This window comes from Schistocerca gregaria, chromosome X (assembly GCF_023897955.1).
Source record: "Schistocerca gregaria isolate iqSchGreg1 chromosome X, iqSchGreg1.2, whole genome shotgun sequence".
NCBI classification, from domain to species: domain Eukaryota; kingdom Metazoa; phylum Arthropoda; class Insecta; order Orthoptera; family Acrididae; genus Schistocerca; species Schistocerca gregaria.
This window is the reverse complement of record NC_064931.1, coordinates 268,865,081-268,877,888: the sequence shown is the minus strand read 5'-3', so window position 1 is coordinate 268,877,888 and position 12,808 is coordinate 268,865,081.

Below are 12,808 nucleotides of genomic sequence, written 5' to 3'. Positions count from 1 at the left end.
ATTGGGCCAGTAATATATAAACATGCCAATGGCCCTGCTGCAGTGCTAACACCGGTTCGCGTCACATCACATCACCGAAGTTAAATGCTGTGGGGCTTGGCTAGCACTTGGATGGGTGACCGTCTTGGTTTGTCGAGCGCTAATAGCAAGCGGGGTGCACTCAGCACTTGCGCGACCAATTGAGAAGCTAATTGACTGAGGAGTAGTGGCTCCTGTCACGAAAACTGGCAACGGCTGTGGAGTGGTGTGCTGACGACATGCCCCTCCGTATTCCCATCCAGTGACTCCTGTCGGCTGAGGATGCCACGGTGGTCGGTCAGTACCATTGGACCTTCGGAGACCTGAGCGGATGGAGTTTAGTTTTTAAAGAAAATACGGCCTGCAACATTATTCATGCAGTTTCTGTAGAAGAGCGATTTTTAGTCCTACTCAGTGGGCAGTAACATTTCGTCAGTTTTTATCCACGTGTACTTCACATACAACATTTTTCACTTGTAGATTTCTGTCCTAGTGTTTATGGCAAAACAGAAGACGATAAATTAGATGAAAAATGGGAAACGATTTCCAAAAATCGTTGTATCCAACCCGCCTACGGAGCCGAGGTGGCCAACGCGCACTTGTGCAGTGGCGTTCGACTCAGTGATACGCCCGTTCGAATTCCGGTGGTGGATGAAATTTTCACTGTCGTTATTGGGCCGGCAAAGGAAGGTGGGGTGGTGGCGTAAAGTTGCTTTTTGAGAGATTCTGTGCCTATGTCCTTGATTAAATCCTAAACATTTCCATAGTGACTCATGAGGTGAGGGAATTCGACACTGTTGATGGTGATTTCTCCGTTGGGTGCGCATGTTAAGCTCCGTGGGCTCTTGGGCGCTATTCGAGAGGAATGGGCTATGTGTCGGCACCGGCTTTCACACTCTTCCTTCTCTTCATCCATAACATCACAAACCTAACTCTGCACTGCACGGCATTCATTAGAGTCCTGCACACGACACAGATACACACATGTCACGACGCGACTGGTGGGAAGAAGGCAATGGCAAACGACCTTCACTAGAATCTTCCCTAGAACGGCGATGCAGGATTCCTGCAACTGCGTTCGTACGCTTATTCCGTGACTATGGGACTGCCATGAATACTATCTGTCATGAAGTAGTTGTGGTAATCTCTATGTTCTTCGCCCCAAATAGATTAGCGTCCAAAACTTGACGAGTAAGCACCTGCTTAAAATCAGCACTTGCAGTCTCACTTTTAAAAGTGCCTCTTAGGCTCACAACAAACATTGCTGTCTGGATATGGTCATTTCATGACAAAATACCAGAAAACTTCCGTCAGTCCACAAGTAAGATTGCTTATAAAACACTTAGAGTGCTCCTCAGGTGTGTGGGATATTGAATGTATACAGACAAGGGCATCACTAGTGGTCACATGTTTGTATTGTATTGTACTGTATGTTAACCGGGGGCCTAGAAACGACGTAGAGGCTCCGTCCCCGATGCAGCACAACCCAACGACGACTACCGCAGTCCACTTCACCCCTCCGCCACCCCACACCGAAACAGTCTTTCAGGGTTATTGTGTGGTTCGGCCCCCGCTGGACACACCCAAGGAACGTCTCACACCAGACGAGTGTAACCCCTATGTTTGCATGGTAGAGTAATGGTGGTGTAGGCGTACGTGGCGAACTTGTTTGCGCAGCAATCGCCGGCACAGTATAGTTGAGGCGGAATAAGGGGAACTAGCCCGCATTCGCCGAGGCAGATGGAAAACCGCCTAAAAACCGTCCACAGACTGACCGGCTCATCGTACCTCGTCCGTCGGACGGATTCGTGCCGGGGACCAGGCCCTCCTTCCCAATCCGGAAAGCCGTGCGTTAGATGGTTCAAATGGCTCTGAGCACTATGGGACTTAACTTCTTAGGACATCAGTCCCCTAGAACGTAGAACTACTTAAACCTAACTAACCTAAGGACATCACACACATCCATGCCCGAGGCAGGATTCGAACCTGCGACCGTTGCGGTCGCGCGGTTCCAGACTGTAGCGCCTACAACAGATCGACCAACCCGGCCGGCCGTGCGTTAGACCGCACGGCTGACTGGGCGGGCACATGTTTGTTTAATCTGCAGGAGAGCGTCACGAATTTACAGAAAAACGTGAGCTGGCAAATGCTTGAGGATAGGGGCAAACTATCGCGCGAAGGACTGCTCACAAAGTTTCAAGTACCAATATGAACTGAGGAATCCAGGCCGGCCGGTGTGGACGAGCGGTTCTAGGCGCTTCAGTCTGGAACCACGCGACCGCTACGGTCGCAGGTTCGCATCCTGCCTCGGGCATGGATGTGTGTGATGTCCTTAGGTTAGTTAGCTTTAAGTAGTTCTAAGTTCTAGGAGACTGATGACCTAAGATGTTAAGCCCATAGTGCTCAGAGCCTTTTGAACCATTTTGAGGAATCCAGGAATAAGTAGAGTTGTTGCAGGGATCTCGAAGAAAAGATTAATTATAGTTTCAGGAGAGACATTTAAGCAGCCATTTTTCACGCGTTCCATACGCGAATGGATTCCGAGAGTCCACGTTCGAAAAGAGTCAAGAAATATACAAACGAACCAATTTCTTTAAGATAAGAATTGTGCTAAAAAATTACGGGAATTTCTGTTACTTGGAAATAATGTTATTTATTCTTCTACATCACTGTCACCCTCTTCACAATAGTCGCCATTAGGTATTATACGCTAACCCGCCTCACTTGGCGAGGACTTTATGCGGTGGCGCTCGGCTCGGAGGTAAGCCAGTTCGAAGCCTGATTGTGGATGAAATTTTCACTGTCCGTATTTCGCCGGCAAGGGTAGGTGAGGGGATGCCGAAAGTTCTTGACAGCCAATCTTTGAGCCTCTGTTCTGGCTTTAATTCCAAACCTTTCCGCAGTGCCTCGTGAAGTGAGAGCATGTGACACTGATGATTGTGATCTGTCCGTCGGATGGGGACGTTACGCACAGCGACCCCCTCGGTGCAATTTGAGAAGTGTAGGCTATGTGCCGGGACCGGGTTTCAGCATCTCCTTTCTCTCACTGTCATCATACACCTGAAACATAGTACTACAGTACACAATTATCCATTAAACTCACCTACATTCTACAAATATACATTCTACACAACTCTCACATATCCGCAAGGAGAGAGAGGTCAATGTGCGCGGAGAAAGAACAACCTTCCGCCAGCCATCTGAACCCACCCCGCAGGATATCCCAGCCAACAATGACATAGGAAATTTTTGTTTTCATTAAACACTTTTACCAGATCTTTTTCTGAATTCCCGAAACATTTCTGAAACTAGATCTTTGGGATAGTTTTTCAGCTCTTAGTCCTTAGCTTTTTGAATCCCAGAATACCATCTATGCGTGTAAAACGACGACTATTCAAGTTTTTCTTTATTTATTGGAACAGGAAAAAGTGATATTGTGCCATGTCTGGTGAATGTGGAATATTATTGTTTTGTGTCCAAGATTCACGAGCAAGAGCGAAGTGTGAGCAGATGCGTTATCGTGATGCAAAACCATCAATTGTTTCGCCACCAATCCGGACGTTTCTTTTTCGGATTGTCACAAGCAAACGTCGTTTAACTTGTATGTATTACTCCTTACTGATCGTTCGACAGTGTGACAAAAATTCATGATGCACTATACCTTTAATATCGAAGAACACAGTGACCCTAACTGCCACATTAGACCGCACTCATCGAGCTTTTCTTGTCTTTGCGATCCAGAATACTTTCAGTGGGACGATTGACCCTTAGTTTCGACGTAATATACGTAAACTCACCTTTCATTGCCTGTTACGACACGTTTCATTAGTCTTGTACCGTTATTGAACTGGTCTAGGCACTGTTGAGCGCTGTTTTTTTTTTTTCTCGAAATTCCATTTTGGAATTAGTTTTGCTCTCATGAGTTTCATACCCAAAACAGTCAAAAAGTTTCATGCCATAAGCCAGTTGACATACCAACACAATTACCGACTTCTCCGATTCTGATTCGACGATCGTGCATAATCACTTCTTTCACTTTTTCAGGATTTCATGGGTTGGTGATGTGCCGTGGTATCCAGGACGTTCGTCATCTTCAAGGGCTTCAGGGCAATCTTCGAAACGATTACACAACTCATCAACACTTCTTTTACTGACAACACACTCACCAAACATTTCTAAAGCTTTGCTATACTTAATTCCATTCATATAGCAAAATTTAATTATAAGTCATCTCACCTCTTTTATGCAAAACTAGCGACCACCCCTGCTTCGGACGGGCCGTACTAAGTATTTACAGCCGGACGACGTTTCTAGCGTTACAGTAATAAATCATAGAGACAAAATTTCCTCATGAATCAGTCTGTCTATTAGGGAAAACTTACAAAATAACTACGGTAGCTCCTGCGATCAGCCTTCACGACAGACAGAAAAAAAGCTGCTGACAAATTTGATTTATAAAATATACACATACACTATGTGATCAAAAGTATTCGGACACCTGGGTGAAAATGACTTGAAAGTTCGTGGCGCCCTCCATCGGTAATGGTGGAATTCAATATGGTGTTGGCCCACCCTTACCCTTGATGACAGCTTCCACTCTCGCAGGCATACGTTCAATCAGGTGATGGAAGCTTTCTTGGGGAATGGCAGCCCATTCTTCACTGTGTGTTGCACTGAGAGGAGGTATCGATGTCGGTCGGTGAGGCCTGGTACGAAGTCAGCGTTCCAAAACATCCCAAAGGTGTTCTATAGGATTCAGGTCAGGAAAGTAAGCGTTTCCGGACACATGTCCACATAACATATTTTCTTTCTTTGTGTGTGAGGAATGTTTCCTGAAAGTTTGGCCGTACCTTTTTGTAACACCCTGTAGATAATGGGGATCCAACTCACGTTGTTTGGCACTGGCGTGTGTAAAAACACTTGGAAGCAACATTTCCATGAATTAAGCGCCTAAAGTGATGCAAGTAACATATACGTTAATCTGTGCTATAAACTCAATAAGAATGGCAAACAATTTTATACGACAAGCCAAGTTCATCACGGCACACCCAGAAAACTACTCTGTACTGACTCCTGCCAGCACTTAAATCCTTTTGTATACTTTAGAATACACCCATATTTGGTGTCGAGTTTTGCCGCTCAAAACGGATAATGTCAGGCCAGATCCAAACATAAACTTAACGGACATTGGCAATCGTGTGCCATACAAGAGTTGCTCCGACTGGTTAGCCGTATGTTGTGCCCCGTAACATATTGAAACTTATTTAATTTTCATTTCAGCTTAGTCGTTGTATATTACCACAATAAAATTATTTATCCTTACGGACTTTCAAAAAAACATGCACATACATAGAACATAGTGAAGAATAATAATGATTTCTTTAGTTATTGAACGGTATTTCAGAATCAAGGAAATAAAAAATGAAATTGTTATAATTTTGTTTATTTAAATATACAACAAGAGATGGACAGCGTTACTTGGATCTATAAAGGTGGACGTTAGGATTTCGAGAAAGAAGAACAGGACATGAGCTAGCGCAGCCCCCGTATCGCCTTACGGATAAGAATCTGTCACAGCTCCTCCTTTCGATCTGCTGCTGTTGACTGCGTGCATGACTCACTTGTGTCTACACACTTACTGCTCTCTGCGGGGGAGGGTCGCTCGTAAGTAGACGCACCACGATGACGTGGGAGTCGGGGTGGAATCAGCGTACCCTCCTCCCCGAACTATCAGTGTCTACAATAAATTGCATTACTATTTCGGGGAGTAACATTCGAAACAGACAAACAAGGAAACGGATAACTGTATGATGTTATGGAAAATTACCTTTATAATTATCATACAATTTTGGTTTTTGACTAGAAAAGTCAAAATTTATGGGTGCCAAAATTACAGAAACAAATTATCTCATTCTTAAAGGAATTCACTTTCCAGCGAAGAGTGCTCGTTTATTTAGAAATAAAAACTATTTTATTGTTTAGCAATCAGATAATTTCACCCCCTTGGGCATTGTGAAGCTCCATCACGACCAACACAGTTGTGCGTTCAGCACCCATTAGCACGCGGGAAAAGCAATATGTGATGGCGTTCCTGATAACTATCCCAGATGTCCCATTTTCCGCATGCTGATGTATGGACTATAACACGCTATATAATCCAGATAACAGGTTTTGTTGTGCTGTAGCTTTACAATGCTCAAGGGGGCGACATTAGCTAGTCACTAAATAATGAACTAAAGTAAAACAACAAAGCAGGGACTATCGTATTTTCTGTATCAACTGTAGCATGATATGAGCCAACATGGGCAACAAAGTAAAACAGTTAAGATGCTGAAACCACTTAATAAGGTTATAAGAGATGGGATTCAAATTCACACCATTTCAGAAAACTTGTCGCTGGCCTGATTCCAAAGTTTATGGACAACTGCAGTTAGTAACAAGGCTATTGGTGTTGTACCAATGCATAAACTAAAGGCTGCATTAAAGCCATGCAACAACAGAAAATACCAATGGGAAGATAATCAAAATTCGGAATTCTTTAAATATGTTTCAAAATAATTACTCTTAAGGTTATTTAACTCTGTGAATACTTATTGGAAAGAAACTAACATACCTCAAGATTGGCAAACTGCAGTTGTTATCCAATTATTTAAGAAAGGAGACAGCGGGATGTTTAACAGTTATCGAGGTATTAGTCTGTTGAACTCTGGATACAAGATAGACTAAAAATGTTTTCAGAAACATTCCTAACAGAAGAACACATTGGGTTTCTAATGGGAAGACCTTTCTTGGGCACCATTTTTCCAGTTCGCCAAATTATTCTTCAAACATTAATAATATGTTTGAAAATAGAAATGGAGAACTCCAACAACACTTTTTAGAAGGAAACTTGTTTCTTAATGCCAGACTGGTCAAGTATTAGATAGTTGAGCTCTTGGATAGCCATATAAATGATCTCAGAATATTCCTGCGTGTAAAGTTTATGAAGGGATAGAAACTGACGTGGATCCGTGCCCTCGGACTACCACTTAAGGACTCCCTTTTTTTCTGGAAGTTGCGGCTGTTCTAAGCCCGGCTCGGATATCTTAACGGTACATTTTTTGTATCTGGAACAAAATTTTTCACTCGTCCTAATTTTGTTTAGGCTCTTAAATTCAGCCGACGAATAAAGTCCTGAGCCTGTTCTGTTTTCTCCTAGGAAACTCTCGTTCACGATTTCTATACCCTCAATAATTTATTACTCCATTATGAAACCCAAGTACATTTTGCAGGCCTCAAAAACAATAACGAGGAAAATAAATTACAGAGAGCAATTTGGTCCTTCCACAAGGCAGTAAATGATTACAATACGACAATACCTGACGATTACGCTAAGGTAACGGCGTTCCATGTTAAGGACCACTTAAGAACAAAAATAATAAATAATGATAAATCGCTTGAAGAAATAAATAATTTTAAGTACCAGGGATGTGGGAATTCAAATATAATATCCAATCATCAAGAATTCAAACTGCAAAAACTCTACTCAAAAAAGCTATGAAAGAGAGAGTACTAAAATTTTATAACGTGATGACAGTACCAGTCAATGGAGGAGGTCTGAATCACCAGAGATGAGACTCCTAAGACCACTTGCTGGTAATAAACTCACAGAAAAGAAAATCAACAGTGAAATTTTAAATGAACTTGAGGTCAAAAACTTACTTCAGAATGAAATGGCATTGTAAGTAGGCTGTTTAGGTTTTTTTTTTTTTGGTAACGCCGCCGCCACGTAGCGCTCTGTATGAAAATCACTGGCTGTGCCATGTGCAGTCTGTGGCTGGTTTGCATTGTTGTCTGCCATTGTAGTATTTGGCAGCGGCAGCTGGATGCTAACAGCGCGTAGCGTTGCGCAGTTGGAGGTGAGCCGCCAGTATTGGTGGACGTTGGGAGAGAGATGGCGGAGTTTTGAAGAAACACTTGAGTCACAAATTCTTTCTAGTTTAGAATGGACCTTAGAGTATCCGACGTATACCACATGATAATTGCGTTGAAGTTGAAACTCTGCGTACTAGGAAGAGTAAAGGTTTACACCACATTTCACATGTAAAACCGTTTATTGAAAGATAATCTGCTTTTTAACTTTGTCTTTGCGATAAAGCTGTTCACTTCACATTACCAGTATGCTTTGTCAGACCTATAAACTGTTAATATGCAACAATGTTTGAAGTTTACTATCCAGTCTAGAACCTACGGAACATATTTATATAAATACGGACAGTATTTACGAGTGCATTGTTATAGTGAACAGACGTCACAGTGTTATTGTGTGTGTACATTCTTGCTTGTTAGTTGCACGATTATGTAACGACTATAAGGCTTACATACTTAGAACATTCACCAGTACTGCTAATGAGATTTTAATGCAACATTTTGGTTTACTTGAAAATACATTCTTTATTTGAAGTACATTCGGTGAGATTAAAGATGACTTAGCATTTGGTTTCTCTGATAGCTATACGATTATATCACGACGCTACTAATATGTGACATGATTTACAATGTTGCTTTTGCGGTGTATCTGTTTTATATCTGCACAGTTTTTCTGTATTATTCTGGAAAGTAAAACATGTTTTATTAGTAACTTTTGTGGTATAGCTACAATGAGACAGCCTTTATCGTAGCACAACAATACGTTACATTATAGTACTTTCTTGATCACGGTAAGGTACCTAATAACTACGATATCTATACGGAAAGCATTTCACTTTCGTTGATGATTAGGTAAGTACATTGACTTCAGCACAACTTTGCTTACAGAGGACGAAAACTACGACAGTTCCACAGAATTATCTTACAGCAAAACGCACATTTAGCACTACAGGGCACGCATTTGAGTGATTAATTTGGTACTTAAACCATTTATTTTTCAAGATTGTTGAATTACAAAGAAAGTTTTTCGTGATACATTTCATTCCATTGCTGTAATCTGTAACACCTGAGGGTATAATTACATTAATTCCTCAGGGGGGTACACGCCTACTTTGTGTACCATGTGTCTGGCAAGCACAAGGAGCCCTAGCTAATATGGTATTTGCTTATACAACTTTACACATCGAACATTCTCGAACACATAAATTACACAGCTATCTGATCATTTAACTGAGAGAAACAAACATTTATTATACTACATCAGTGACAGATGTGTACGTAATTACACAGTTGGATAACTTCACACTTACGAAATTGTATTTTCTCTGTACTTTGTGAACTGTTCATATATTTTTCGGAACCATTGTGATACTATGAGAGCTTTGAATGACACATTTGGTATGAGATCATGATTTTTAAAGTACGTTTGAGGTAGATGATACTTTTGACATGAGCAGAGAATTTTTTTAGGGTTTTTAAATTATTGGAGGAAGCTACGACGATTTTGAGATAAGGCTGAGGTTTTATGACGTTATGATGACGATGTGTATTACGCTGTTGCGGTATGTTTATGATCAATAAGCTGATGCTATATGAGAAATTTGATTATGCTACGTATTTCTTATGATTAAATATTGAAGAAGTGTCGACAAATATGTATATGTGTAATAAAGGAAGGAATAATGAGTAGTAGTTAGGGACTCTGGTTTGTGCAAAATGTTGTTGGAAACCAAGACTCGTACTTTGAGTTATGAAATGTATGTAAATGCGTGAATGTACTACAATGCCGACGAAAATTTTTTGGACACTATTATAGTTAAAGGATTTTGTTTCTAGAGATTTGTAACGCAAATTCTTGACCTGTGAAATATTTTTATATGAGACTGTCACTGTAGCGGAAACTGCTGTCGTAAATATTTCGGTAAGACAGTTAAGTGGCCACCTGCACGTAATGCGTCGTGGGCACCCAGGTGGGCGACAGCCACCTGACAAAAGAGAGCCATTAGGTGAAAAAAAAGAGGCCATTATCCTCGTTATTGACATTCCTTTGTAGAAAGCATCTCAACAACGACACGCTCATTACTTGGAAAGATACTTTCTTTCATCTGCACACCTGATAATGACAAGCGTCTTTCTACGAGAGTTGAGAGAATTGGTACTAACTTATGAAATGTCACATGACTATTGAATGATATTTTTATGCTTTGCCTTTCATCGTTGCTTATTTCATTTGATATCTGGTTTCCAGCTGTGTTGCAGCATTTGTTTTATAAAATGAAATTAAATGCATTTGCTAATGTGAACACTTTCTGTCAACAGATCTATTAAATAATCATTTTATGATCAACATTCTTCGAAAAAGGAGCACTTGGAAAGGAAAGAACAATAAGAAGGGACTAATAACAGTTACTGCATACTTAATTTTCTTTTCAACTACTTGGTAATATCTTTTGTACAATTTGTTTTGTGGTGCACCACTTTAATGACATAGATATTAATATGTGAATAGACAGTTCCCTTTTCTGCATTGTTGTCTTTACTGTAATATTTTTTCTGCTTGAGCTTTGTCATGCTTAGATATAAGTTGTTGCATTTGCTGCTGCTGTTTGCCAGGCATAGTGCTAATAAATTTCACGTTGTATTACTCTGTTAAACTAGTTTTACTACTGATTTATTTTTCTTGTTGCTGTTCATTGCTTCATATTAGTTGTAATGTTGGATATGCTTTGCTAAGTCCTATGTTGCTGCCGCCAATTTGCATTTTTTTTGTCATTGCTGTTTGTGTTAATTGTTTTGTGCTGCTGCATTGTGTCGTCCCTTAGTTTAGCATCTGAGCTCAGTAGGTTTAAGTTAGCTTAAGAGGGGGGAGGCTATATAAGAAACTAACTATGATGAATTGAAAGAAAAGCATTGAGAAGCTATAAGAAAATGGTTTGGCCAAAAAAAAGTAGTGTACAGTAGATAAAAACTATTTTTGAAATAGGATGTGAACAAAATACAGGAAGCATGCTTGGATAGGATATTTTTGGTGGAAACAAATGTTGAGATATGACTAAAGAACTACAGAATGAAGTTTTGGGTTGGACTGCAGTACCAAATGTTACACTGAAAATAAACCCTCCCCTTTCCTCTTGTGTTATCCCACTATGCGTTTGTGTACCCTTGTGTATTTGTTTTCTTCCTGTCTCTGTGTACTATTCATAGAATTTTTTCTCTTCTAATACTAAGCTACATTCACTATGACGAGGAATACTGTTATCCTCAAATATAATTTGCATTAATAACATGTTATTTACTTAGTAAAGATGTTTACACATTATTTATTCTGTTTTGTTCTAATGCTCATGTGTTAAGTTGATGTTTCAAAAGTTATTCTGATCTTTTATGTATGTACTTATGTAGCAATTTTTGTAACACTGATGTATTTGCTATTTCGATTCTTTTGTAAAACCTGTACTACTGCAAATGTTATCTGTATTGTTATGTTCTTTAAAGATATATTTTGGACCTTTGTTATTGTATTCTTATGTTATAAAATTGTAATTGACACCAGTTCATCAAATTAAGTAACTTGTAAATTACATTTCACTGCACACGTTTCTGTTGGTCATAGTATATGGACAATATGTGAGAAGAAGAACTGATAGTGTTTGCATGTGTGTTAATAATTCAGCAAGGGACTGGACAACAGCATTGCTGGTTCTAAGGACAATTCCAAAAACTTAGTGCGTGCACAAGTGGTGGTTGATAGACTTGCTATATTTTCCACAAGACTCTTCGATGGTGATTGTGCGCCTGCACAGTCAAACAGATGGCTGCTGCCTATCTCTACAAGGACTGAAGTTGGTCTACACCTTTGATGACTCACCATTACCATTATTTCTACAAGGACTGCAGTGGGTCTGCACCTCTGGTGGCCCATCAATACCGTAATCTCTACCAGGACTACAATGGGTGTACTCTGTGTTGACCTACCTACCAATATTATTCAAAACTTCGACTGACTCTGCTGTGGGTTTGCTCTGTTGTGGGCCATTACCTGTCTGCATGTCAAGAGTCAGCACTGTCTCTCGGTTGGAAGGACAACACTTCTTCTTCAAGACTGCATGGAAATCCACTAATTCCGTGTGCATTTTCTTTTACTACTCAGACTTTGAGAAAAACACTGCAATTTTACTTTGATGAATGATCAGGACTGTCCTTATGGACAGTGAGAAAATTTTAGCTTTTGACCAACATTGTATCGATAAGTGTGTGCATTTCATTTCTTTGTTATTGTAACTATAAAAAATTCAAATCTGTATTGGCCACTGCCCAAAACTATTTGTAAATTTTTTGTGGGAAGCATGGGGGCTATGTAAGTAGGCTGTTTAGGTTTTTTTTTGGTAACGCCGCCGCCACGTAGCGCTCTGTATGAAAATCACTGGCTGTGCCACGTGCAGTCTGTGGCTGGTTTGCATTGTTGTCTGCCATTGTAGTGTTGGGCAGCGGCAGCTGGATGCTAACAGCGCGTAGCGTTGCGCAGTTGGAGGTGAGCTGCCAGCAGTGGTGGACGTTGGGAGAGAGATGGCGGAGTTTTGAAATTTGTAAGAATGGATGTCATGAACTGCTATATATATTACGACTATTAAGGTACATACATTGTTTGTTCTCTATTAAAATCTTTCGTTCGCTAACTTTGCCTATCAGTAGTTAGTGCCTTCCATAGTTTGAATCTTTTATTTAGCTGACAGTAGTGGTGCTCGCTGTATTGCAGTAGCTTGAGTAACGAAGATTTTTGTGAGGTAAGTGATTTGTTAAACGTATAGGTTCTTCAAGACTGCGTGGAAATCTACTAATTCCGTGTGCATTTTCTTTTACTACTCAGACTTTGAGAAAAACA